The sequence below is a fragment of the Psammomys obesus genome, unplaced genomic scaffold, assembly GCF_907164565.1.
Source record: "Psammomys obesus unplaced genomic scaffold, mPsaObe1.curated_primary_1811, whole genome shotgun sequence".
NCBI classification, from domain to species: domain Eukaryota; kingdom Metazoa; phylum Chordata; class Mammalia; order Rodentia; family Muridae; genus Psammomys; species Psammomys obesus.
The window spans coordinates 449,449-477,024 of NW_026593931.1; the positions used below are offsets into that span (position 1 = coordinate 449,449).

The window sequence follows — 27,576 nt, forward strand, 5'->3', positions numbered from 1 at the left end:
GAGGAGCCTCTGCGCCCCTGAAGCTGAGCGTTTCCAGCCCTCTGCCCGTCAGAGGCCAGCACAGGTCATAAACCTCGAGCCCCTGCTTAATCCTCCACAGCCAGAGTCAGCCACAGGCTGGACACGTGACCTGAGGCCCCAGGACCTGTTTGGCAGGAGCAGCAGCTGGCGGGGTGGGGCGGGGAGGGGCCGTGTCTGCCCTCTGGTTGCTTCTGGCCATTTTCCCCTGCAGGGCCCTATTGCCCAGAGCCTGCAGCCAGTTCTAGGCCTAGGGGGAGGGGAGGGACACAGACTAGAGACTGAGCGCTGCCTGCGAAGGCCTCACCCAGAGATGCTGAGCCGTCTAGGAGGTATTTGCTAGAGGACCTGACTGCACACAAACCTGTTCCAGGTGGGGTTGAGTCCTAATGTGAAAGGTGGATTCTGGGTAGGACTGAATTCCTCAAATGTGTGAGATGTCATCGAGAAAGGTGAAGATGGGAATGGAGAGTTAAAGCAGGAACTGAAACCATAAAATCCCTCCCAAGGCATCATTAGAGGGACAAAGGGGGCAGGGAGACAAATCAACAGGCCCAGGGATACAGATCAGGAAGGATTAGAATGAGAATTATCCAAATTCAAATTCTACAAATCAGGGAGGGAGGAATGAAGACACTGAGATGGGGTTGACTTTAAAAGGTACTTCACCAATTGAGAGGAGGTGATGAGTAAGGCACAAAACATACCTAATGGGGCCAATCTCACGTTCTTTTTGCTTATTTTTCTGTACATGTATATCATTTCTGTGTGACAGGACTGGGAACAGGCATGGCCCCAAAGCTGGGACTCAGGGCCACCAGGCAATGGTAGAGCTCATTCTGTTCTTTCCTCTCAGACATGTAGTTTTGCTCCTGTGGTTGACTGACCTCAGCAATGACCTCAAAATCTATCATTCCGTAAATGTGGACCTGACATTGCTATTTGGACTATGAGGTTCTAGGTGGTTCCTGCCATCTCTCCCAAAGGAAGTAATTAAAAATAACCGTAAGACATGGTGTGCTTGCACAGAATTACCCTTCTCTGTGCCTTAGCTGATGGTCAGTGTGGTCTTCACCCCAATGAGAAAGAAAGCTAGGCATGGTGGAGCAATCTGCAGTCTCAACACTCAGGAGGCTGAAGCAGGAGGATTGCTGAGTCAAGAGGCCAGCCTGGGCTATATATATGTAGTCAGTTCTGGGTAGCTTGAGCCACACAGCAAAGACCCTGTCTCAAAAAGCCAAAAACTGAAACAAACACACATACATACATACATACATACATACATACATACATACATACATAGGATAAAACAGACTCTGAGAAGTCTAGTGACTTGTGCCAAGTCATGTTCAAAGCCAGAAAACTGGATCTAAATTCCCATAGGAATGAGGATACGATGGCTATCTCCATGTCCTGCCTCTGAAGCCCCTGGAGCATGCATCCAAGTTCATTACCTTTCAGTCCCTCTTTTTGCTGTTTATTCCCACCTCCTGTAACTTCTGAACTGTGCTGGCTAGTTTTATGTCAGCTTCACACAAACTAGAATCATCAGAAAGGAAGAAGGCTCAACTGAGAAAATGATTTAGCTGTAGGCAAGCCTGTAGAATATTTTCTTAATTCGTGACTGAAGCCTGGGCTGGTGGTCCTGGGTTCTTTAAGAAAGCAGGCTGAGCAAGTCATGAGGAGCAAGCCAGTAAACAGCATTCTTCCATGGCCTCTGCATCAGCTCCTGCCTCCAGGTTCCTGCCCTGTGTGAGTTCCTGCCTTCACTGCTTTTGATGAGGAGCTGTTATATGGAACTATGAGTGAAATAAACCATTTCATCTTCAAGTTGCTTTTGGTCCATAGTGTTTCATTACAGCAATAACAGCAATAGTAACTCTAACTAAGACACAAACCATTTTTCTCTTCTAGCCCCTGCTCACTGTAGGGAAGCCTGGGTGATGATAGGTTAAAATGAGGGATGTTTCAACTTGGCTCAGAAAAGGACCTGTGCATAGGAGCAAGAAGGGCAGCTAGACATTGCCAGACTCTCATAGGTAACAGGGCCTGAATGTGCTGTAAGGTATTCACCTGCCTTCCTGGTTTGCTTCAGGCCAAATGCCCAGGCTAAGGCCACAGCCTGCCCCATGCCTGGCTACAATGAACACCCTCAGGACTCTTGCTATCCTCTCACCTCAGGATTCTTGCCATCCCCTCAATGTTCCACAAAGTCCTTAGAGGAATTAAATACAAAACACATCACTGGTGCTGGAGACTTGGAGTTAAATACCTCTTGGGGGTGGGGGGTAGGCATCAAAGTTCACCCTCTCTTAAATACCACTGGTAAAAAGGAACTCAACTACTCTCTAAGGCAGGGTGTTTCTTTTCGGGGTGCAGCTCATGACAAAACTTACATTAGTCTCAAGCATTAGTGACAGGCAGGGTCTCCTTCCCTCCCTACAGCATCACTATAGAGATGGAACACATGCAGATGGGTTCCCTTCTACCCAGGCAGCGGGAGCTCACCAGCCTTCCTCCACACAGTATCCACTGTCACAAGCAATACACAGAGACCCATGTAGGTCAGCACGAATGCTGAGCCTCACATGTACAACCATCCTGCCCTAAGGACACCCTCCCTGAGGGAGTCCGGACCCACAGACTGGCAGACCACTGGTGCTCTAGGGTGATCAACTCACTTTGAAAAGATCATTAGGTTATAGGTTGAAGGGAGTAGGTTTCCACATTCTTCCTGCTGGTCTGCAAGGGTAACATCATTGTTTTAAGATGAAGCTTCTAGAACCATTGTGAAAGTTAATAGACCGGCCTGGGGTTTTTCAGATGGGATGGATGCTACCTGTGAGGCCTCTGTGACCTGCCTGTCATGTAGCAGGTGCCTAAGAAATGTTTGCGGGGGCTTCAACTGCATGAGGCAAGATGAAAACTCAAATGGTTCTTCAGAGTCGCTAAGTACTTGCTTGCTCACTGCCTGGCATCCCCAGCTGACCTTTGCCTGGGGCTAGAGGACTGAAAGACAATGTCCCACCGTCAGCCTGAAGTCACTGTACCCTGCCATAGTGATGATGGTGCCCTGCAAAGAACTCAGAAGCAGCAAAGAGGAGAATAAATGGTTTCTAGATGGCAGGAATAGGGGGCAGACTCATTCCTGCAGGAGCCAAACCAGAACAAGGTGGAGGGTTGGGGGCGAGGAGATAAGGGCACCAAAAGATATCACCTCCAAACAGAACGGTGTCACACACATCTGTACTGAGAGGTTACATCAACAGCTGTTCCTATCTAGGAACACTCAGGGGCTTAGATATACCACATACCAGTGTCAGAAGGCTAGTATATAGGCTAGCTGAGGACAGGGGGGATCAGCTCTTGAGCCACAGCCTTAGTACTAGTCTCCAGACAATGGGGAAGTGGCCAGTTATAAGATGGCAGGCAGAGCAGGCAGAGCAGTGACTGCTATGGGCCCTTTAAGCAGCCTTGAGACTAGTGGAAACTTTAGTCATAAGACCTAAGATTACTTAATGTGTGCAAGCTGCAGGAGCCAGAGTTCCTTACAGGGAGGAGCACTGGGTCCCCTTCTTTATTCCTCCATTGTACAGACCTCTGTGGTGGCTTCCAGTCCTGTGGCACCTTCTCCAGGCAGCAGCTACCCAAGAATGCCTGGAGTGCTCGGGAGATGGGTATAGCCCCTAAACCTTAAGTGTGCTGTGTGACCTTGGACATGTCCCTGCCTCTCTCTGGCATCAGACTCCTGGGTACTCTCTCCAGCACAATATTCAGTGGCTGTGCTGTGGGCACAGTGGCACACTGAGCAACTTCTAAGCATGTCTTTTCCAGCACTGGAGATGGAGGGCTAGGGAGTGCAGCTGGTTTCCAAATTCAACTCCAGGGCTTTTATGGGCAAGTGAGTTCAGAAGCCTGGATACCTTGCCAGTCCAAAAGGGACAGAGTACAATGCTGAGGGCAGGAAAGGGTGACTAGAAGGCCAGACTGGTATCACTTCTGGAGTTGAAGAGGAGCTACACTGGCCAGTATAAACAATGTCAGGTAGATGCTGGCCACGAAATGGAACAGTGGCTCAGCAATGTGCACAGCCAGACCACCTGCTTCTGGCCACCAGGTAGGAACCGAGCATGCTCAGAGTAACACAACAACTGACCAGGCAGAGCCCACTGCTGTCCTTGCGGGCCTCATGGATTGGACAGAGTCAGTGGAGAGGACATCCACTGTCATCTTTCTTCTGTTTGTTCCAGTGACAGAGCAGCTGTGACAGTTTACCGCTTGGCAATTTACAGTGGCTACCACCCAGCAGAAACATGGAAGGGGATTTTCCCTGGGACTCCTGGAGGTGTGGGAGGTCCTTATACACCTTCTCTGCTGACCAAGTCTGCCAAGACACAGACTAAAGGCAGGGGTGGAGTGAGATTTCTCACACCAAGCCTCACCCGAAGGTCCTCGGCCCAGGCTGTTAGATAGGCATGGGCTTTCCTTTACCAGCCCCCAGCACATCTCAACCCCACACTACAGCCTACCTTTTGTCCCATACAGAAGTGGGTCCATAGGTTTCATGATGCCCTGCCCCTAATTCTTGACCCTTGAACTGATTTCACTGGGAGGACCTACCAGGAGGACCCCAGAGACCAGGATCCAGCAGGAGGGGCTGCCCGTGGCCACACAAGTGGGGCCAGTTTTGGATCCGGTCCCTCTGGTCCAGGCCCCTCAGCCCGAACTAAGCTTTCACCCACTCCAGGGAGCGTCCAGCAGGCTGAAGCAAATTCCTGAGATGCTTCTACCTCCCAACTGCGCCCGCAGGCTCGGGACTGGGAAGTGCAGGAGGGATTTCTCCAGGTGGTAGAAGGGGGAAGGGAAAGGAGGTGAGGAGCACAGGGCGACCCCCAGGGTCCGTCCCTGAACAGCGAGATGCACCGCATTGGCGTGGAAGGCGCCCGCCCCTACCCGGATTCCCGGCACCCCGCTGCGCCGTCCGCAGAGTGCCGTAGCTGCTCGGCCGCGTCCTCCGCGCGTCCCAGGGGCCGCCCCGCACCGCCTCGCTTGCAAGGCCGGTGGCGCCGGGTCCCCAGAGCCTTCAAGCCCGCACGGCGCGCGCGCGAAACCACCGCGGCTCCACCAGCCCTCCCGGGTCTGCACAGCCCGGCCCCGCAAGGGGGGCCCGCGCCCAGCCCGCCCGCTCCTACCTCTCGGTGCCCGCAGCTGCCGAGTGCGCGCCGACCCGCCGAGAGCGCGGCCCCTACGCGTCGGGCCGGCGGGGCGCGGGGTCCAGGGGCGCACAGAACCGAAGCCTGACCCCGCGCCCCCACCCGACGTGACCTTGGCGGGGGTCCTCTCTGTGCCTGGCCTCAGTTTCCCCCTTCCGAAGGTGTGTGTATGCGCGCGTGTGTGTCGGGGGGGGGGGGGGGGGGGGGGGGGGGGCGGGGAGGACGGGTGCCGCCCCAACCAACGACGTCACCGGAGCCCGGGCGAGTGGAGGGCGCCGGAGGCCGCGGGGCCGCCGCAGCGGATAGGCCAGGTGGCCGGGCACGCAGAAAACCAGCGCGGAGTCGTCGGCACAGCGGCCCCTTGCCTTTTCCCTACCGCACCTCAAGATCCCCAAAATCAACACCCAGTCAAAAAGCAGCTCGGGCCCACGCTCCCTGGCTCTCCCAAGGAGAACCGCATCCCCTGCGGCCAGTCTGCTACTCCCGCACTCGTCCGCAGTTCGCTGAGATAGGCTAGAGACGGCAAGCCACTGGTTCGGAGACGCACAGGGTCGGAGCTGCTGAGGTTTACCGGGTCACCACGCCCCTCTGCTTCCCCTTTAGGACCCCACGCTGTTCAGTCGGGTGAAGGGAGGGCGGAGGATCTGGGCCTGGAGGCTGCAACCCTCGGTCCTGCTAGCGCAATGGACTCCGCACCAAATAAATACTGGGACAAGCTTCAAGCAGCCTGGCAACTATCTTTGAGAATGGGCTAGGGAAGTCTTAACCCGGGATCTTAAGTTGGGTAAAAAAATGGCCTGGATAGGGGAGCTGGGCCTGGAAGGGACAGGAACAAGGAAGGTGCGTGCGCGGGGCTGTGCCTAAGGAAAATACAAGGATGGGATTTCATGCTGTGCAATGGAGAGCAGAGGAGTGGGGAGCACACGGCAGCCCACTCTGAAAAAGGGGCTGCCCTTCCTAGGCAGAGGCCCTGCGCCCCTCGCCAGGTGGAGCAAGGGCGCCAGGAGACGACACTGCATCCAAGCAGCGCCCCCTGGTGCCTAGAAGCGGCGAGGCGAGAGGCTGGAAGGATTCAGCTGCCGCGGTCCAGCCTGGAGGAATCTGGAGGAGTGATGTCACACGTGAGCAGATAGGGCTGGACAGGGCCGCCATTGGACTGTGTGACCTTGGACAAGGCACTTTCTCTTTCTGGGCTTCTATTTTCTCTTATCCCCTGCTTTTTTATTTATTGAGACAGAGTCTCACTTTAGCCCAGGCTTGCATGGAACTATGTAGCCCAGGCTACTCTTGAATTCATGACAATCTTGCCTCAGCCTCCCCTGTTCTGTGATTACAGGTGTTAGCTACCATGCTGACACCCAACTCTTATAGAATTTACTGAACCTTAAAACATAGGGTATTGATGGCAAAGCTAAGAGGCAGTCTAGTTCCTGCTGTGTCTTTCCTGCCCTTGGCAATCATAAACCCAGGCCTGGTAGCCCACTCCTACAACCCCAGTACTTGGGAGATTATTTTTCGAGACATTTCCCTGCCTGCAAAAGTAAACCCATAGGCTGGAGAGATGGCTCAGTGGTTAAGAGCACTGGCTGTTCTTCCAGAGGTCCTGAGTTCAAGTCCCAGCGAGCACATGCTAGTTCACAACCATCTGTAATGATACGATCTGATGCCCTTTTCTGGCGTGCTGGTGTGCATGCAGATAGAGTGCTTGTATACATAAAATAAAGAAATAAACCTTAAAAGAAAAAAGTAAACCCATGGCACCTTGCTAGTGCCCATAGCAGGGTAGTAGGGTGGGCTCACAGGCCAAGGTGTGAATCTTACCCTTCCCCCAATCTAGCTATAGACTTTCACGTTGTTAGAGCAAACAATTATTGTTTTAGTTATGTATGCGCTAACCTGGGACTCCCTTGGAAGATCAGACTTACCTCAAACTCACAGATATTCTCCTGCCTCTGCCTCTCGAGTTCTGCGATTAAAGGTGTTACCACCATCCCCAGCCTACTTTACTAGTTTAAAAACATATCTTTTAAAAGAAGCCCCTCAAGGAGAGAGATTCTTATGTCTTTTGTTGTTGTTTGTTTAATAACTAATAGTGCTCGCTGGTGTGGAGATCAGTTACTGTGCTGGTAGGCAGTCAGGTGATGAAGATAGGCTAACTAGGGCTGTGGCAGCTGTCTGAGCTCCGTATAAACTGTGAGGTGGAAGTGCTGGCATCCCCACCCTGCCTTCCTCTAGGCTGCTGAGCGTGTCGGCCGCACTGATGTGTGGAAGGTGTGCAAAGGGCACTGTGCAGATGCTTCATTCCCAGAAGCCAAGAAAGCAAGCGTTGATGTATTGAACTAGTTCAAATTAGACTACATAAACGGAATCAGAATACCACAAGCAAGGTAAAAAAAGACAAATGGCACCCTGAAAACAATGTCTGCCGCACATAGGACAAGTTAATGAGGAAAATGAAAGGAAAGTTAATTTCCCTAACATGGGAAGTGCTCCTTCCAATCGATAGGATGACTAACCCATTAGAAAACAGCCAAGGCTATGAAAGCTCTTCAGGAAAAAATTCACTCCTGCTTGTAATTAAATGCACATTAAAGAAATGCAATCAAGGGGTGCTGGCTGCCTGCTGTCGAAATGGGCAAGTTCATGAAACCCGGGAAAGTGGTGCTGGTTCTGGCAGGACACTACTCCCGATGCAAAGCCGTCATCCTGAAGAATAATGATGATGGCACCTCAGATTACCCTTACAGTCATACCCTGGTGCCTGGAATCAAAAAAAGTGACAGCTGCCATGGGCAAGAAGAAAATCGCCAAGGGATCAAAGATCAAGTCCTTTGTAAAATTTTATAACTACAGTACCTCATGCCCACAAGGTACTCTGTGGACATCCCCTTGGACAAGCCTGTTGTCAACAAGGATGTCTTTAGAGACCCAGCTCTGAAACCCTAAGCCAGAGGGGAGGCCAAGGTCAAGTTTGAGGAAGGATACAAGATGGGAAGAACAAACGTTTTTTCAGAAGCTTCACTTTTAGGTATATTTTTGTTTCTATCATTAAATTTTTTTTAAAAAAGAGAAAGAAATGCAATCAAAACACAATTCAATTCACTTGCTTAAAAAAAAAAACAGACTACCTATTTGGGGGGCTGGAAAAAAATGGCTCAGTGGTTAAACACTTGCTGTTCTTACAGAGAACACAAGTTTAGTTTCCCACACCCACAGTTCTCTTTTGCTTGTCTTTCTGTCTCAAAAAGTCAAGTACACACAGCCCCCAAGCTATGATGGTTCAGCTTACATTATCCTCACTTTAAAATGGTGAGTGACACATATTCAGTGATATGCCAGTGAAACACGCACCCCATACTTAAGTCCTGATCTTTCTCTGATCTAGTGTGATGCAGTCTGATCATTGTCCAAAGTACTGGGATGAGACAGCAAACCAGTGTCCCACAGGGGGCGGGACATGACACCAGCCTGCTCTATACCAGTTCTTGCCAGCTGGACAGCCAGTCAGCAGCTATACTGAATGAGTTTTCTACCCAACATTTTCAGTTCATGATAGGTTTGTTGGATGTGATTGCTTGGATCTTAAGTAGCCACTACCCCCAGGGTCCTTGTAAAATAGGCTTGGCCTTCAGGGTGGCAGTATTGGGAGGTGGTTGTATCTGCTCTTCCTGTCTTCTTTCTCATGCCTTGGCTAATAGTTCCATCTGCTTCCTGATCTTGATGCACTATGCTTCCATGGGGCTCCCAAAAAATGGAGCCAAGCAACCACAGACAGAACTACAACTGTAAGCCAAAACAAGATGTTTGTTACAGCATTGGAGGGCTGACCTGCATGCTCATGTTAAGTATTTACACCTCTGAAGGTAAGGGGGGCACAGAATATCTGCTGGTCCTTGCACATACTACCTCTGACAAGAATGAGTCAGGGATGGGCATAGCAACTTCCTGGGAAGGGCAAGGAGAGCTGGGAACAGGATGGGGGTGAAGGGAACTGGTTTTCCACTGAAAACATTCTACTTACACAGTATGTGTATATTTATGTATATGTATGTTGTACACATGTATGTATAAGTACATATCTCACTATATACTTATGTCACTATATACTTCAGTTTTTTTGTGGTTTTTTTTTTTTTTTTTTTGTAGCTCTGGCTGTCCTGGAACTCTCCTTGTAGACCAGGCTGGCCTCAAACTCAAAAAATCTGCATGCCTTTGTCTCCTGAGTGGTGGGATTAAAGGCATGTGCCACTACACTTAGTTTAGACATATTGCTGTTTTTTTAAAATCTGAAAATAATAAATTTCTGTGGCTGGGAAGACAGCTCAGTGCTTAGCAGCTCTTGAAGACAATCTGGGTTCAATTCCCAGCACCCACATGGTGGCACACAACAACCCTTAACTCCAGGCCTAGAGGATCCATGAGCACCAGGCACACACCTGGTGCACATATGTACATGTAGGCAAAACATTCATACACATAAAATAAATGTAAAAACTACAAAATAAAATAGCCAACTTTAATCCTAGACAGGGTGTTGGGAGGTATGGTGTGGAAAGCCTGCTCTGACACAGGCTTGGGATGATTGCCTAAGTGACCTCAGCATGGAGGGCGTCTCTTCTAAACCCTACAGTTCCCTCTATCAATGGACAGGAAGCATAAGACAAGTGCCCAGCTCATACTGCCAGATCAGAACCTCAGCAGAAGACCTAAGCGGGTATTGAAATGGCTCCCAGGAAGATGAGGATAGCAGAACTGAGTGTCAGGGGATCCAAGTGACTTCTGAGGTCCCCCTGGCTCCCTCAGGGCCAGTCCTATCTAGTTTTCCCACGTCCATATCCTGCCTGGAAATATTTGGTTCATGTTTCCTGCCTGGGGTTGCCCTGGCAACAGCTCTGTCATTTGACTAGGTCGGAGGTCAGTCCTGTGGCATGGGACAGATGACCAAACACTGGATACCATGTGGGTCTGAGATGTCTGGGACAAAGCCTCATATTGGGCAACCAACCCTACTCACCCAGAGAACAGCCTGGGTTCTCTCCTGCCCTGCCCTTTCTACGTGTAGAAGCCAGGGGACGGATACGGGGGAGACCACAAGGAATACGATAGTATGCTCACAGCAGTGCAGATGCTTGCAACACAGGAAGTGTGTGTGGCAGAGACCATCCATCCCCCATGCCGGTGAGTCTGTCCCTCCTTTTCCCTTCCACCTCTCCATTATCAGCCAGCATGTCTGTGCCTTCTTCCTGTGGTTAAAACAAGGTACTCTTCAACCAGACAGTCATGACCTGTACTTTCCAGCTTCAGTCTACACTTCCAGCTCCTCCTTCTATCCATTATTATCCTTTATTCAAAGCAATATTCAAAAATTGATTCAATCCTATCCCTTTCCTGCTCAGAACTCCTCTACGGCTGGCTCCCTGTGTTTTGGGATAAAGAGGTTCCCTTCCCAGCTCTATCTCCAGCAGCTGCCCAACCGTCAAGCTAAACTTAATGGCTTTGAGCACACACTATGGTGCCATGCCATCAAGTGTCTGCCCATTTTAGTCTTCTGCTTTACTATCTGCAAAGGGTTCTTCAAATCAACAATAAAAAACCCAATTCAAAAAATTTTAAAAATCCAACTCACTAAAGTAGCCCAGAGAACAAAAACATAAATGAACTATAAACATATAAACACAAACAGCTTCACCAATAAAGACAGAGCTTGCACAATGACAATATACTGTTAGCTTTTAGCACAGGGGCAAAACTTCTTAAATGTCTGTCGACTGTCCAAATCCATTAAACCCAGCTCTGAAGATATATCATCTTCTCTGATCCTACTGTGTCCGACACTTCTAGGACACTGCTTTGGTCAGAAGGTCTACAGATGATAGCTACTGATAACAGGAGCTAAGCAGCCACACTGACCAGTGAGGTTTGCTCAGCTGATGGAGGGCTCTGGGGCTAAGAAAGCACCCAATTCATCTTGCACAAACCCTGCAGCAAAGCTGGCCCCAGAGAAGACAGCAGTGAAGTTGGGACAAGGGTGCAGAAATAGAGGAAGGGCTGCAGCAGGGGCCAGATTCAGGGGCTGCTCTGCAGAGATAGGAACAGAAGAATCTGGGGGGAGGTGGCAGACACAGCCATTTTCTGTTACTTGGTACCTGCTGTATGTCAGTCAGGCGTTGTGCTGGGCTCTACGCACACTCGGTCCTCACGGTCTTCCTAGATAATGGCCCCACGTATACACATATGAGAGGACATTGGCAGGTCAGGGACTTTCCTAACGAGGCTCTTCTTACCACTCTCTGACAACTCTGTTGGCCTGGGGCACAGAGAACATCATGGCATGGGGTGCTTCCCTTACCTAGCCTGAAATTCTACCTTCACAGCTCTCTACTATGGGATTTTCAAATGTAAGAATGTGGTCTGTGGTCTGTGAAGCCCCACTTAAATAAGCATTGATTCCACTGTTTAGCCCTGCCACATTGGAGGGTCCCATGATAGGCACTGCTTCAGAACACAAGCAACAAGACTATAGCTGGGTTCTGGGCTAGACCCAGGGCCTCTTGTATGCTAGGCAAGCATTTTGCCCCTGAGATACACCCCCAGCCTTCCAAACTTTTTTTTTTTTTTTTTCCTGGAGAGGTACCCAGATAACCTCTTAAAATGGGGGGGGGGGTTAACACTATGAAAATAGCATTTAAAAATGTACAGTCAGGCCTGGAGTGTGGCTCAGTGGCTTGGTGCTTGCACACAAACCTCTTGCTTCATCCTTAGTTTAAAAAAAAAAAAAAGCCAAACTGGTAGTGCAGGCCTATAAGCCCAGCCACTCAGCTCAGTAGGCCAGGGTAGAAGTACCTCAAGGAAGGACTGCCTGAGCTACGGGGTAAGTAAGGGTAAATTTCAGTGAGTCCCTGCCTCAAAATAAAGAGGGCTCAGTGACAGTGTACTTGCCCAGCATCTTTCAAGGGCTCGGATATTGGGTTCTATTCCAAGCACTGTGAAAAATAAAAAAATAAAAACGAAACAAAACTAAGTACTGTAAAGTGAGTTGTGACTTTGACCACGATGCTGAGGTAATTCATTGGCCCTTACTTCTTCCTCGTGACAGCTGGCTGTCTATATGCAACAGGACACTTTGAACACTGACCTCCTACTGCACAAGACTTTGGCTCAAAACAAAGATCTGAATGGAAGAGAGACAGCTCTAAAACTCTTGGATAAATTAAAGCACTGATGTGAGTTAGGCCATGATTTCTTACACAGCACTAAAATGCAAAGGATAAAATAAAACTCAATAAATGAGACCTTATCACAAAGAGAAATTTTTGCATATCAAAAAAGACTACCAGGATTAGTCCCAGTACTTAAGGCAGAGGCAGGTGGATCTCTCCAAGTAACACTGTAAATCTCACTGTATAGCCTAGTCTACACAGTACATTCCAGGACATCCAGGGCTATGTAGAGAGAGCCTATCTCAAAGCACCCCCTAAAGGGGATAAGATGCCCACTCACAGGGAAAAATACTCATTAGTGTCATAATCATTGTGAAGTGCTTATATTTGGAACATAAAGAAAATGAATGGCTCGACAAAATGATAGAATAAAAAACAAGATCAAGGTTGGAGAGATATTTTGCCCTCGGAGATATACATACGAGGCCCGTGAATGCAAGAAAAGAACCCCAATATGATTGGTGCAGAGGACATGCAAATCAAAGCCACAGAGCAGAGTGCAGCCCTTCACACTGAAGAGGACGCTGTAAGTGCTACGGATTACAGCTAATGTTGGAGAAGACACAAGCGTACACTCAATGGTGCAGTGTGGTGGTGGGTGGGATGGGACCTCTGTTTTGGAGAACAGCTTGCCTATTTCTTCTAATATGACCCAGGACTGCACTCATGGTTAGCTGTTTGAGAAATGGAAGTATTGCCACATACAAGTATTGGCAAAACCCCACAGCGCTATCATTTGTAAATGCCCAAAGTGACAACCACTAGTGTCTGCCATCTAGGACCAGACAAGCCAGAAATGGACAATAGACTGTGACTTAGCAACCCATGGAAATAAAGTGCAGACATGCTACAGTCCTTGACTCCATACCAAGACATCAAAAGCCATATATGGCAGGTCTCCATTCACAGAAGATCCTTCCAAGGCAACTCTACAGAGACAAGAGGGCTGATGGGTGTTGAGGATTCTCGGGAGAAAAGGGAGTGGAGTGACTTCAAATAATGCTGTGGTGCTGGTTACACCCTTGACCCGGATATCACCCTTGCTGATGTTGTGGAGGTTTATATTTACAACAGCTGGGTTTTATAGCATATACACTGTCCTTGAAAAAACACACAAAGACTTCAGAAAACACACAAAGACTCAATGCAACGGAAGAATTAGATGGAGCTTGGAGTGGTGGCAGCACCTGTGATCCAGCACTTGGGAGGTAGAAGCAGGAGGATTAAGAGCTCAATGTCATCCTCAGCTACATGTAGAGTTCAAGCCTAGCCTCGGCTACATGAGACCCTGCCTCAGAAATTGAAAGGAAGAAAGGATGGGGGGAGAAAGAACGAAGGAAAGAACCTGACTGGGGTAAATGCCAAAATAAAAACATGGCTTGTATAAACCTCATATGGACCATGGTTGAATGTCTTGTTCTTAGGAAAAAGACTGGTGTATTATTTAGGGGTAAATGTCTCACTGCACATTTGTTGTGAACTCAGAGTCAAGAGGAGAAAGTGTAAACTCACCAGAACACAATTTGGTGACATTTTATTAATGGTGACTAGGGTGAACAGGACATAGGAGAAGCCTGCCTTTGTCAAATAATTCTCAAAACTCTGCTGTGAGATTACTGGGCTGTGGTATAGAAGTTGCCTAGCATACTTGAAACTGTAGATTCTGTCCCTGGTGATGGAAAACTAAAACTAATAGGTTAAGAGCCAATAAAATGTTTTATTGAGTAAATATTCTTGCCACCAAGCCAGACAACCTGAGTTCAATCCCTAACGTTGTCCTTAGACCTCTACATGTGTACCATGGCATATGCGCATGCTCACACACATACAAATAATACTTTAAAAGGCTTCAGATTAACTAATTGATAATTAAATATTGTTCAAAATAATTAATTAAAAATTCTTACAACTCAAAGAATTCAAGAGCTAAAACAAACAAACAAACAAACAAACAAAAAACATGCTATCCAGACCTTGGCTAAATCCATGCATTGCTACAGGGAATAGCACTGATCACTGATCGGGTGGTGAGCAAAGGTCCTGGGCAGGTGGAGGTGAGGGGCTCATGCAGTCTAGTCAGGGAAGGCTGTGTAGCATGAAGAGAATACGGGCACCCTACAGCAGCACCTTGCCCCAGACCCATATGAGCCCAGTGTTCTGGACAGTGTGACTTGTCTTTACTCATCTCTGCCCCACGGCCCAAGATTATAAGGAAGTCAAATTTTGTAGAACCCACAAGCTTAGTGAGGGCCTTTGGTGATTTGTTTGTGGTTTGTTTCCCAAAGGAGCACAAGTAGACACTTGGTTCCCTTTGCAACAGCACCAAGAGGTGGTAGGGACCTTTCAGATTTGATAATGGAGCCATGGCTCTAGGAAGAGGTTAAGGTTCTCACGGGGGTGGGGGGAGGGAGCTGTGGTTATCAAGAAATCAGCCTCTGCTTTGTAAAGTGAGGTCCTTGGCCTTTTTGCACTCCGGCCAATTCCCTATCCACTTGTCCACCACATTGTGTCCAAACTGAGACTCATACTAGACACTGGCCCCATGATGCTTGGATCTTCTACCACTAGAATTCTGAGATAAATAAACCTCTTTTCTCAAACCAACACCCTTCTTTTCTTTATAAAGTATCTCATTTTCAGCTATTTGGTTATACCAACGTAAAAGAAAGGCCCTGCACAGGGAAAGTACATGCACAGAGCAATCTTTTGGCCAGCAAAGCTGAGAACTGCACCTGTGAGAGCAAATACAGAGGTAGCTAGGCCACCAGTTAAAGGCTAAGAGATGAGGTGTGACATCATGTGGTAGGGCAGGGTTGGGGAGTGCTGAGAGATAACACCTCACCTCCCTCCACAAAGCACAGTGCTAACTAGGCCCAGCTCTAGCCTCCTGAGGACCCCACAGGGCTTCCACCCTACCACATAGCTGACACTTCTCAGAGCTTCCAGCTCCTGGAGGTTTAGGGGATTCCCAAGCTGGGAGCCTTGACTTATTTTAAGGGATCTTGCATCCCATATGTACAGCCAACACAGTGGCAGACCAAACAAACACTGCTTTTCACATGCTGACATCCTTCAAACCCAAACACACCCGTTACATTGCCAGCTGCAATCTCCCTAAGCTGGGTCCTCAGTTAAGCTCTACCGGAGGGGAGGGGGCATCTCACAGTTTCTTATGAAAAGCAGCCAAACTCCTTTCCTGAAAAAGTCTGACAGGCAGATGGAGGCCTACTTGCTCCACTGCAGGGCAGTAAAAGATCAAAGAGAGGGTTTGCTGCGGTGGATGAGGCCATCCATCCAGGATTGGTGGGAGGCTGCAGCTGAGGCTCTGGAACCCTGAGGAGTTTGGGAACCTGGTACCCAACTTAGCACCCCCCCCACACACAGACGCAGAGTTCCTTCAGTCAGTGCCCAGCACAGGTGGTCATGTTGGATGCTAAGTGGCAGCCCTGACATTCAATGCCAAGCCTTCCTTCTTTCTCTACCTCTTAGCATGCGGCCACTGAACTCCCAGAATGTTTCTCTCAGAAACAGAGATTTTAATTTTATCTCATTTAAATATCAACTTATGACTAGTGGCTAACAGTCTGAGCAGCTGAGCTGAAGAAACTGAAGAGTGAAGGGGTCCTGGAGGTGGATGGCTGTTAGATGCTCTGCCTATCGCAGTGGGGCCCTGGGGTTCTCTCCTTCCAGCAGAAAATGTAGTACCCAGCACTGACACACCTCAGTAGACTGGCCGTGCTGCTGTGTGGAACAGCACACAGAACGGAGGTGCTAAAACTTGGGTGACTGAAGTGTAATCTCAATAGAATAAGACCTAATTTTGGAACAATGACTTTGCCTAACCCAGCAAGGCTCCAGCAACATCCTGAAAGGTGTCCCATGACTGAAAATTATGGCCACAGATTCCCCCTCCTGGCACCCATGTCTTTCCATGGCGGGAGCTGGCCTTTCCTGCAACCTTCTACCTTTCTAAAATGTGGTAGAAGTTCTAGTCATGGCAGATCCATGGGCTCTAGCCAGGGAACTTGTAGCATATATTTCTCTGCATGCTACCCTACGGCTGTAGACTCAGAAGGCAGGGACTGGCATGCCCTTGGGAGACCATATGGAGCGGAATAGGAGGGGGCTGCCATGTAAAGAGCCTCATTTGCCACTGAGAGGCCACTTGGAAGGTGGCAGTGAAAAAAGTCTGAGATGTCTTAGACTTTGCAAGGCCAAAGGGTAAGAGGATAGTTTTGAGTAAAACAAAACTACCCCAATAACCAAAAATTGCTCCATACTCCTAAAACTATGTTGAAACACTGGGCACTAAGCCCAGGGTACATCTCATTAGTAGAGCAGTTACTGGGTATGCACATGCCTCCAGTAAGACAAAAAGTACCCCTAAAAAATCTGGGGTAGGAGAGGAGGATCATTAGGGTGCATCCCACCCTATTCACCCTCCCTCACCCAGAAGCAAAAGATCCCTTTATAGACTGTCTTCCAGTTGTTTGTCTTTTCCCTCCCCACCCTATCCTGGCTACTGTGGCTTCCAGTGCCTTCCACCTCACATTCCTAAGAAAGACTCTCAGCTTTGGTCTGGTGGATAGTTTCCACCTGCCTCCTTGACCTGCGGCTGATGTTCTCAGAACTTATCCCAGGACTTAGCCCTTTCATTTTCTGGTAATGGATCTATAAGCCCTTCTATGGCCGAGATTCTTCTTTCATCTCAAGAGTTGTGGTACAATAAGGGATATAAGAGTCTGGGCTGGAAGACACTATCCTTTGGCAGACATGAGAGTTGAGCATCTCCTGCCTTCCAACCTATCTGGCCTTCCTGGGAGACCAGTAAAAACTGGCAGATCCCCTAACCCACAGATCCCACATCACAGACCACTGCTGTTTCAAGCCATAGCAGCACACCACTTGTTACATAGCAACAACTAGCACTTAAGAATTCACCAATGACTTCCTGTGGTGCAAGGCAAGGGCACCTGTTTGTAGGACTGAGACCCTGAAGCATTTCCTATGCTTTGGGAGAAGGGCCAAGAGTAGTCTCCACAACCCCCAGGAAACTCACAACTTTTCAAACAGACCATAGATCCACACAGCCAGAGGGAACTAAGGAAGATGCTAGGGTTGTTCTCTGAGTTTCTGGTGAGCAGCAGCCCCATAGGCCAGCTTCTCCTGGAGCCTCCCAAGTAAATGACATAGCCTGTGTCCTAAAGGGAATCTTTGTCCACCTCATAGATGAAGAAACAGACCAAGAGGCAGGAGACTATGTCCATAGTCATCCTTGCAAGGAATTGTCCTCCTCTGGATCTGGCCTTTCTGGTCTTCCCCAAAATGGAAGATATCCATTCAGTTCAAAGCTGTGCATACAAGAAGAGTCCAGAAGAGGTGAGAAATAGCCATCATACCCTGGATTCTGACACCCTGAGCTTGCAAAGGACATGACAACTGTGAAGAAAGCTAGGTGGCTGCTAGGAAAGGGGCCTCATCTGCAGGACCAGGTAGGGACCAACTCTCAGAAGCTGCCCCAGGCCATTGTGATCTTGCAAATGAAAGAGAGGTGGAGCTTGTTGCCTAAGGGAAGGGGGTGGAGTTTGCTTCCTAGAGGATAGAAAATACTGGAGTCTGTTTAACTCAGTGTTTGGGACGTAGACTCTCAATTGCAAAGCAAAGACCAATTCTGAATTCCAATTCTGATGCTGCTACTTTGCAGAATGTAGAAAAGAATTCTAGCAACACACCTGGCTGCCTCAGTTTCCCCAGCTGCAAGATAAGATCATAGCCAGTTCTGGCAGTGTGGGCCTTTAGCTGAATAATCACAAGTCCAAGACGAGACTGGGCTACAGAAAGAGCCGGAGGCCAGTCTGAATTAAGTTAGTGAGATGCTGTCTCAAAGAGTAAAAGGATAGCTGAGGGTGGTGCTCAGTGGTGGAGCATTTGCCTAGAATATACAAGGCCATAAATTCAATCCCCACTACTAAAACAAACAAACAAACAAACAAACACAGCACTAAAAGGCACCCCTGCTTGTAGGATTTGCTGTGAGAAATCAATGAGGTGTTTTATTTTGTTTTGTTTTGCCTCAAACCAAAAGTAATCCCCCTGCCTCAACTTCCAAAGAGCTTGGAAGAGCCATCAATGCCCAGGACCCCAGTGAAGTTGTGGCCGGACTAATCCTTATATAGATAGAAGCTAGTTGAACAGTCAACAACTCCACAGGCAGGGCGCAAGGTATGGCTGTGCTTGCTAGCTCTAGCCCTTTCTAGCTATGGACAAGGCTGAGGGAAGAGGATGGCTTAAGCCCAGGAAAAAAAAAAAGGAGAAAGGAAAAGGGAAAAGACAGGAACAGAAGAGAGCCAGGCCTAATGCTGTAGGGAGGGCAAAAGGACTGCCAGGAATTTCAGGTGATATGGTTCAGTGGTAGAATGCTTACCTATCACGCCTAAGGGCCTGGGTTCTACTTTCAGCACTGTAAAAACAAACAAACAAACAAACAAATAAAACTCCTAAAAACAAAACCCAATATCATAGGTTCTCTACATCCTGCCTGGAGGCCCCTTGTCCCTGCCCTGCCCTGCCCTGCCCTGCCCTGCCCCTGCCCTTCCCTTTTCCCTAGTGGCCCAGTGGGTGGAGCTCACCCTTATCTCTGCTGTGTCTCTGCAGGCAGATGAAGCAACAGAATTGAAGCTGAGGCTGAGTTGCAAGCCTCTCCCTGTTCTGGGTCCCCCACCCCTTACCTCATCCTTTTGGCCTCGGGCTCATCATGCTTTGCTTGGTGTAAGTACTCAGCTTGCCCTGCTCCCCCCACTCCACCCCCCCAAAAAAAAAACCAAACCTCACAGGATCTTCTAACAAAATAGACCCTCAACCTCCCTAATGCTGTGACCTAATTCCCCAATCATAAAATTATTTTCATTGCTAATTCATTGCTGTAATCTTGCTATTGTTATAATGTTATGTAGGGCTGGAGAGATGGCTCAGAGGTTAAGAGTACTGGCTGTTCTTCCAGGGATCCTGAGTTCAATTTCCAGCAACCACATGGTGGCTCATAACCATCTATAATTATATCTGGTGCCCTCTGCTGATTTGTAGGCATATATGCAGGCAGAATACCGTATAAATAACAAATAAATAAATCTTTAAAAAAATTAAGTCATTATGTAAATGTCTGTGTTTTACAATGGTCTCAGGTGACCCCTATAAAAGGGTCATTTGATCCTCAAGGGGTTGCGACTCACAGGTCGAGAAACTCTGCTCTAACAGGTGGGTGACTTCTCAAAATCCTTCTAGCCTAGGCTTCTCCCTAAGGGAGCCAGCTTTAGTCTGCTCTTTAGTCTGCAAACCCCATCAATTCTGTTTTAGGAAGAAACCCCACAGTTTGCCATGTGAGCGGACAACACAGGGCCACATCTTTTGGTGTTTGTGTGGGCTCTGGTTCCTACCTATTACTATTGTCATAACTGTGGCCAAGAGAATTCCCCTTGTTTTCAACATAACGGTAGCCAATCAGGCCCCCTTAGCATGTGTGACACTGCCTTGGGAGGAGCATTTCAAAGTTCTACAACTGGACTCTCTTTTTACTTGAATCAGCTGTGTCCATGACATCCAAGAGAAACCTGGACTCATGCAGAGGACTCTAGTGTTTCAGCTCTCGGTTTTCTTGCTGGACAGCAAGTGCCTAGTATTTCTGGCACAAACTCCTTCTCAAATATAGTCAGTCTTTTCAGACCGGTTCTCAACATGTCCAGCAGACCCCACATGCCAAAGAGTCCCGCATGATGTTACCAGTACCACAGTGAGGTAGGGATGGGGTACAAAGAGCCCATAGTACCTGGCACATAAGGCTGCCCAGCCATAGCCATGACTCTTACTATACTGCAAGAGGCCAGCACTAAGGAAAAACAGTGACTTGTCTTGGGCATATGTTCTAGAACCAGAGCTGGGTCATGTGACTTCTGGGGTCTACCTTTGAAGAGGAAACATGGATGCTTATGTGTTCTCAGGGATTTTGACAATGGGACTGATCTCCACTGCCTCTCTGAAGTATAGCTCTCCACTGCCCTCATCATCCTCAGTCTGGGGCTGCCAGCCAGGCTACCTCCCTATCACTGCAGCTTGTCCTCTTCCAGCCTGTGCTGAGGCAACAAGGTGAGCACTATCCAACAGTGGAGTGTCCAGATTCTCTGCCCAAACAGACATCCCCAAAAGGATTCTGCTGAAAGTCCCAGTCCCTCTGTCCTTATAGCTGGAATCCCCAGCTGGTCCTTCACCCCGTCACATCCTTCTTCCTGGCCTCAGGTTCCCTTTGACCACCCAGGAGGCCATTCAAAACTACACTGCCCCATTGCACTCTGTAGTCTGTTTCCTGAGCCCCAGACACTCCAGGAGGAAGGAGTTCCAATGTCACTCCCTCACCACTCTGGGCAATGCCCAACACACAGAGAGCATTTAGGAGATATTAACTGGGCATATTTTTAGCCCAGCTCCTGGAGGAAAATGGTGTCAGTGGAAAAGACGCTTAGGTGCCTAGCCTGACAGGTGGGCAAATTCATCTGGACCAGGCATTGGTTAACCTTTCTCACCTATGCCAGGATAGTTATTAAGCCATTTTCCAGATGAGTTATCCAAGGCCCAGAAAAGCAGAATGACTGGTCCAAGGCCACCTAGCTTGCTCAGGGCAGGATCCTCTACTCTGAGGCATGGAGGGTGTGGCCCTTGGAGTCGACCACCCAAAGAGAGAGAAATCCTAAGTGCTTGAAGTCCCTGGCACTGGGCCAGAGTCTTTCCATGAGCCTCTTTTTCTACTCTGAGACAGTTCAGTTTTGCAAATGCTAACCTAAGGCTCACTGACTTTTTCTGAGTAACACAACGAGGCAGTAGATCCAGAGAGCAGTGGAACCCCTACCAACAGACTTCCCTGTGTGGTGACAGAATGAAACACATTGAAGTTACTGCTTCAGTTTCCGCTTGTGCACTGGGGGTGTGGGCAGGGTGACCATTGACAGGACATGAGGTGATTAAGGAGGCAGGCCAGTCACACCTTCCACATCAGGCTGAAAGGGGAAGTGAGGGAGTAGCTGTTTCCTCATGTCATCAGCCCCACCCTGCCCCAGCACCTGGTGGGTAGCACCTCTCTGGAACCAGTCCCACCCCATCCCCTGGTAAACTACCCCTGAAATGCCCACAGTGTCATAACCCAGTGTTGCTGCAGCTTCTAAGTTGGGAGCTCAGAAGATTGCCACAACATTTAACAATCCAAATTTCCACACAGCCTGTATCTACAGGTACTGCAGATTGGATACAAAATATTTTATATCCTTGAAGAGACAGTGGATGAAGCAGAAAAGCTTGAAACACTACTGTTGCAGAATAGGAACCTTAAATAAAACATCAACATTAACCTAGGAAATAAGTCAGCTTGCAGAATTTATCTGGGCTTCATAACCCACAGTGCATGTGGGAGAAGAGCCCAGAAAATACAAACAGGCAAGGCAGACAACACAAAGAACCTAATCCAGGCTCCTAGGCCCACCTCTAGACTTGGAGTACTTTTCCTTTTTTAACCAGCCATCTCTATGTCTACTTCTAACCCCTTGTGCAAATATTCCTCTGCGCTGGGACACAAGATCCTGGGATCTGATGGCATCTAAACTCAGATCCACAGCTCTGTACTCCTAAGCATCTTTTCCCAGCCACCCTGGGCTTTCTGTTTCTCTGACTTCCATGTCTAACTCAAAGGCATGACTATCCAGCATGCCTTCTCCTGGAGGCCGACGGGATTTCCAGCTTGCCTGTATTGTATTTCCTTTAAACTCTAATAAAATTATCCCAAGTTTCCTTTTGAATCTTAATTTTTAAATTCTTTCATTTGTAAGACCAAGAGCCCCAAAAGGGCACTACAGTTCTCCATTAGGATCCATCCTCTCTGTCATAGGGCCCTGCCTCTTTTCAGCCCAGGGCCTGTCCAGCTAATCTATCCTCCAGCAAGTACCCCAGGTATCCTGGGGCACACTATGAACTGAGGTGAGTTCAGATAAATCAATGGATCAGGCTGGGTCTGGATGCCGACCCAGGTGCCAGGACCTCCTCAGGAACAGAAGGGGGTAAACAGCTTTCAGCTTAACCAGTGTGGGGCGACTTTTTCTTAAATCATGAAGAAAATGACAACTGTTGATTGACTCTCATGGAAGGAGATAGCATGCTGGACCTCTAGGCTTTAGCTGCCTTTCTTCCTGGCCTTAATGTAAGTCCTCAACATGCCCAGGCCCATGTGACTCTAGAGGGCTGGTTGTTTTCTACATACACCATTATGGAGGGTGACCTACCTACCCTATCTAGCACTCTATCCTGGCTCCCACCAGACCTGCCTTCAATACCACTTCCTCCTGGAACCTTTCAGAACTTCTTCCCTGGCACTCTGAAGTGTCTTAGGCATCTACCTTGGCTTCCCAGAAGGGCTGCAGCTTTAGGGCAAAGGGCACTGGTTGCTTTCTTTTTCCTCTCAGCTCTCTTTGTCTCACTGTCAAGAACATCTAGGAGTTGACATACTGGAAACTCTGCTTTCACATCAGCGTTTGCCAAGCATTAGGCCTGACTGCTACACAGGCTAAACTGGAGCCTACCTTAAGGCACTGAGCCTGAACCAGCTTCCCAGTAAGCTGAAGTCCAGGGCTGCAAAATGACAGTACTTCAAGAGTTTGGATCAAATTGAGACCATGCCTCTTCTTGGGAGTTAATAATCCAGGTGTTTACTGATCTGTTGTCATGGCATTGCCCCTGATAGACTCCTTGGTGTTATATAATCCTAACTTTGGATTTCCCAGGTGAGGAAACTGAGGCTCCCAGAGGTATAGGGAGCTACCCACGCTTGTTTACCCCCTGTGAAGTGGTTCTCAGCCATGGAACACAGCCATGTTCTTTCCATCAGCCCCTCCCATCCCCAGTGGGATGCGACACTAGGAGTCAATTAGTACACAGGATTTAAACACCCTGCTGCTTAAAAGCAAGTGGATGTCCTTTGTCACTTCAGCCAAGGTTTTTCTTTCACTTCACCCTTCACCAGGCTTGGCTGTGACACTTGTCTCCAGGCTCTGGTTTCAGATCAACTGTGGCTGCCTTCATAGCAGCTGTTGACAGAGGTTCTACAGTTAGCCTGCTGGGAAGGTATTTCAACACACTCCTGAGCACATGCCTGTTCTGAGCATGATGACTTCCCTATATGTCACCTTCATGGGTGACATCCCAGCAGCCACCTGACAGCAGTCAAGGCTACAGAGCCTATCCAAATCATGAGCCCCAAGTCAGTCTAGCTCTGGATCCAGACACTGCTGCCCATTCTCTCCAAAGGAGTGAGGAGCTTTCAGTAGTTGCCATGTGATGCAGCAGCAAGGCAACATACAGAGTTTTGGACAGAACTTTGAACACAGTAGATGTCCACCAGGCACTTGGTCAACTGCGGCTCATAGCCACAGCTGGAGCCCTCTCCTTACTCTCAAGGATGGGGACAGAATCCACAGCCTTGTACCTGCCATACCAGTGCTCTACCACTACGCAGCACGGAGCCCAGGACTAGCTTTCTTTTCTTTTCTTTTCCTTTCCTTTCCTTTCCTTTCCTTTCCTTTTCTTTTCCTTCCTTCCTTCCTTCCTTCCTTCCTTCCTTCCTTCCTTCCTTCCTTCCTTCCTTCCTTCCTTCCTTCCTTTCTTTTTTTCAATTTCTTGAGACAGGGTTTCTCTGTGTAGCTTTGGCTGTCCTGGACTCCCTTTGTAATCCAGGCTGGCCTCAGACTCACAGAGATCCTCCTGCCTCTGCTTTCCTGAATGCTACAGGGTTATTTTTCACATCCACTGGTGTGGGTTCAGTAGTCAGTCCCACACCAGTTGTGGTGAAGATGAAGTAGGGCTCCTGCCTAATTCAGGCCAGGCTGGGCAGCCCACCCTGAGATCTGCCCAGGCCAAGTCCCCACCCCACCTCATTGCATTAAAATATAACACAATTGTTACCTCCCCCCCAGGAAGCCCCTGGGGAGCCCATGTTGAGAACTGTGATGTTCCTTCTCTGGCCTGATGGCTCACCTCTTCCTCAGCCCTGACTGTCCTGTGTGGCAATTTCCTCTTTTTTCGTCCTACCTCCCCCAGGGCATGGCAAACAACCTTATGAGTGAAAAGTGTGTTGCTCACTGCAGCTGGCTTGTCACAGGGTGGTGACACTGAATGGAAGGAGATGGCTAAGGTTTTCTGAACAGTTGCTACAAGCCAGGGATGTGAGGTGATAGCCTGCCTCAGGGTGAACACAGTATGTAAATATGAAAAACACCAAATCCACCAGCTGAGCCAATGGATTCTGCTGCTCCTGAAGCAATCACCCTTCACCTTACAGTTTCTCGAATCACTGAAGTCCTTTTCTGCTTAAGCCTGCTTGGTTTGGACCTTTTCTCACTTGGAAGTAACAAGGTCCTCATGGCAGGCTTAAACCCGGGGATGAGGTTTGTAACAGGTCATATAACCAATAAAATAGCAGAGCTGACACCCTGAGTCTGGGCTGTTAACCTGCAGCCTGACCACACCCCAGCACCCTACTTTGTGTGCCAGCTGGCAGTCGCCTCAGTGCCCCACTTGCTGGACAGAGCCTGGACTCACCTTCTGCTTGGCCAATCCTGCTACCTCTGTCCTGGAGTTTCCGGAGTCATACTGGCTTGAATTTGGGGCACAGGTTTGTTCACAGCGGCCTGGCCTTGGAGGAAGCATGGAGCAGAGAAGAGGGACCATAAAGAGGACTCCCCCACCCCTCTGACTGGCCTCAGCAGCCTAATGACTAGCAGGTGCTTTCTCAAAGGCAATGTGGGTTCATCAAAATAAAACAGATCCTAGCATCCTGCCTTCCCTTACCCTGTGTCACCTACCTTCTCAGATTCACCACACTGCTATGTTAGTTCAGTTTTGTCTGAGAACCCTATGCAAGGTGAGCAACTAGTTAGACCAAATTTATCACCTTTTGCAGTCTCACAGACAAAACAGTGGCTTAGCACTCAGTAAGTACCTAATAAATGCTTAACATGTGATTTGATTAATTTAAATGTATTCATGTGCAAACAACTTTGCCTGAAGTCACAGTTACCAATTGCTGAAAGGCTCCTGATCTCACTTGGCTAGCTCACAGATGACAGAAAGAGTGAGGCAACTGTCTGAGATCCCTGTGGGTACTTGGTTGTCCTAGCTCCTAGTCACATCCTTTCTGACCTGCGCTAAGGTCTTTTGGGTTGAACTGACATGGGACTTGGGCACAGAAGCCTGCATCCAGCTTGGGCCTTAGAGTCCCATAAAGGCTGCAAGCAAAAGCCTGACCATCTAGAGTCCCTCGTGTTATCAGGAGGCTTTTGCTAAGCTACAAGAGCAGCAAGGATGTCCTTACTCCCTCATCCCAGCTTCCTACACCCAGCCTGGATCTTCAGATGGAAGCCCAGCTCTTGGCATATGGAAAAACAGACCCAACAACAGGGAAGTAATGGAACATTCTCTCCTTCCCTGGCACCCAAACAAAAGGCTGCATAGAAGTGAAGGCCTAGAACCTTTCCAGATTTGCACTCCAGCTCCTGAAAATCCACTGGCCAAATGACACCAGACAGATGTCTCCACCTCTCTGAGGCTGATTTTACACAGAACCAACATTGAAAGTCTCCTTGTCTGGGGTGTCATGAGTCTGGATGGGATCAGGGAAGACAACCTTCTTGGGATGTAGATGAGCCCAGCTACTTCCCCCTCCTGCCACACACACACACAAACACACCAAAAAGTATTTCCCTGGACAACAGCATCACTTGGAGGACAGTCCCTCCAAGACTCTCCCAGCCCCAGGATTGAGAGCTTCAGGTTCTATCCTGTACTGGCTCAGAAAGACAAAGACATGAAATGAGCTAAATTGCCATTGGTTAGGTGGCTTCTGATAGGGGTGGAGGTGGGGTATGTGGCACCTCAGGGGTGTGGATCAGGACTCTCCAAGGCATGATCTTCCCAGCACCAATTTCCTCTAATAGGCAGGAACCGCAACTGGGCCTAGCTGGGACTCTCCCAAGACTCCAAACTTTATGCTTTAAGATGTCAAGGGAGGATGACAGTGGGGACAGAAAATATATCAGGCCACATACCAGGAGCCCTGAGCCACTGTGTCCTAAGGGACTCAGTTTACTCAGCTGTGGAGTAGTTGTGACCAACTCCCCTTTCTCAGGTACCTGTGAGGCACCTGTACATATAGTTGCTTAGGCACAGGGGCCTTGTGTAGCTCCAGGCCCACGCTGGCCTAATGTCCCCGAAGAGCTTTGCCTGTAATTGATGTCACCCTCTGACAGTTGTAGGGAAGGACCTGGGGTTCCAGGGCCTGGCTCAGACTGTGTCTCTCAGGCAGAGAAAAGCAGTTACTTTAAACAGCTCCTAGAAGCAGCTGAGAGTAACCAGCCCCTCACAGGCTCCCAGATGAGGCAAGTGGTACTCACGGTGTCACAGGGGAAGACTGGAGATCTCCCTGGAGCCAGTGCCTGGCCTGCCTCCTTAGGCCCTGGGGACGAAGGACCTCAGGCTCTCCCTACCAGGGGACCTCCCCACCACAGCCCTGACGTCTAACTTCCTCCTCACTCAGCCGGCATCCAGGAAGCTCCGCCCCGGGTGAGGGGGCCAGCACCCTGGGGCCCACACCCACCCTGTACAAGATACTGCCCAGAGAGTTCCTTCAAGGCCTGGCCAGTTTAAACAGCCTCACTGGACAGACAATAAATAATGCAGCTGCTCTCTGGCCAGCCTTCTGTGACCTATCGCGTTTCGGGCCACTCGAGTTTCGGCCAGCCTGCTTTGTTCAGAATGCCAAGCCCAGGCTGGGTTTCTGGCCACGTGGGTACCATGGTCCCACTGAGGGCCAGTCTGAGCCTGCCCAACAAAGGCTAAGTAAGGTGGCTATCCTTAAGAGAATGCCCTACTTACTTTGAAACCAGCTTGGGACTAAATAGGATGCAGAGGTGTCATTTTGACAAGGCTGGGTGGCCATCCTCATCTTCTGGGTCAGAAGGGTTCTCTGAGGCCTGCAGGAATCAGAGACCCCACACCACACAAGGCCACACTGGAGAGTTCTTGGAATCACTCCTTGAGGT

The 27,576-nt window shown here is 49.0% G+C and overlaps 1 protein-coding gene across 8 annotated transcripts in view; it reads right to left on the reverse strand.

The window, feature by feature from the left end:
* The window catches only part of Iqsec1 (IQ motif and Sec7 domain ArfGEF 1), a 337,227-nt gene that overhangs the window by 72,152 nt on the left and 237,499 nt on the right, over positions 1 to 27,576 (reverse strand). Inside the window, exon 1 of one of the 8 annotated variants that reach the window (XM_055617495.1) lies at positions 18,876 to 18,911. The exons of 6 other annotated variants lie outside the window; for them this stretch is intronic. The gene's annotated coding sequence lies outside the window, so the exon portion shown is untranslated. Of the gene's footprint in view, positions 1 to 5,210; positions 5,261 to 18,875; positions 18,912 to 27,576 lie in introns of those variants that run through there. One more of the 8 variants, XM_055617500.1, reaches the window with a different exon arrangement.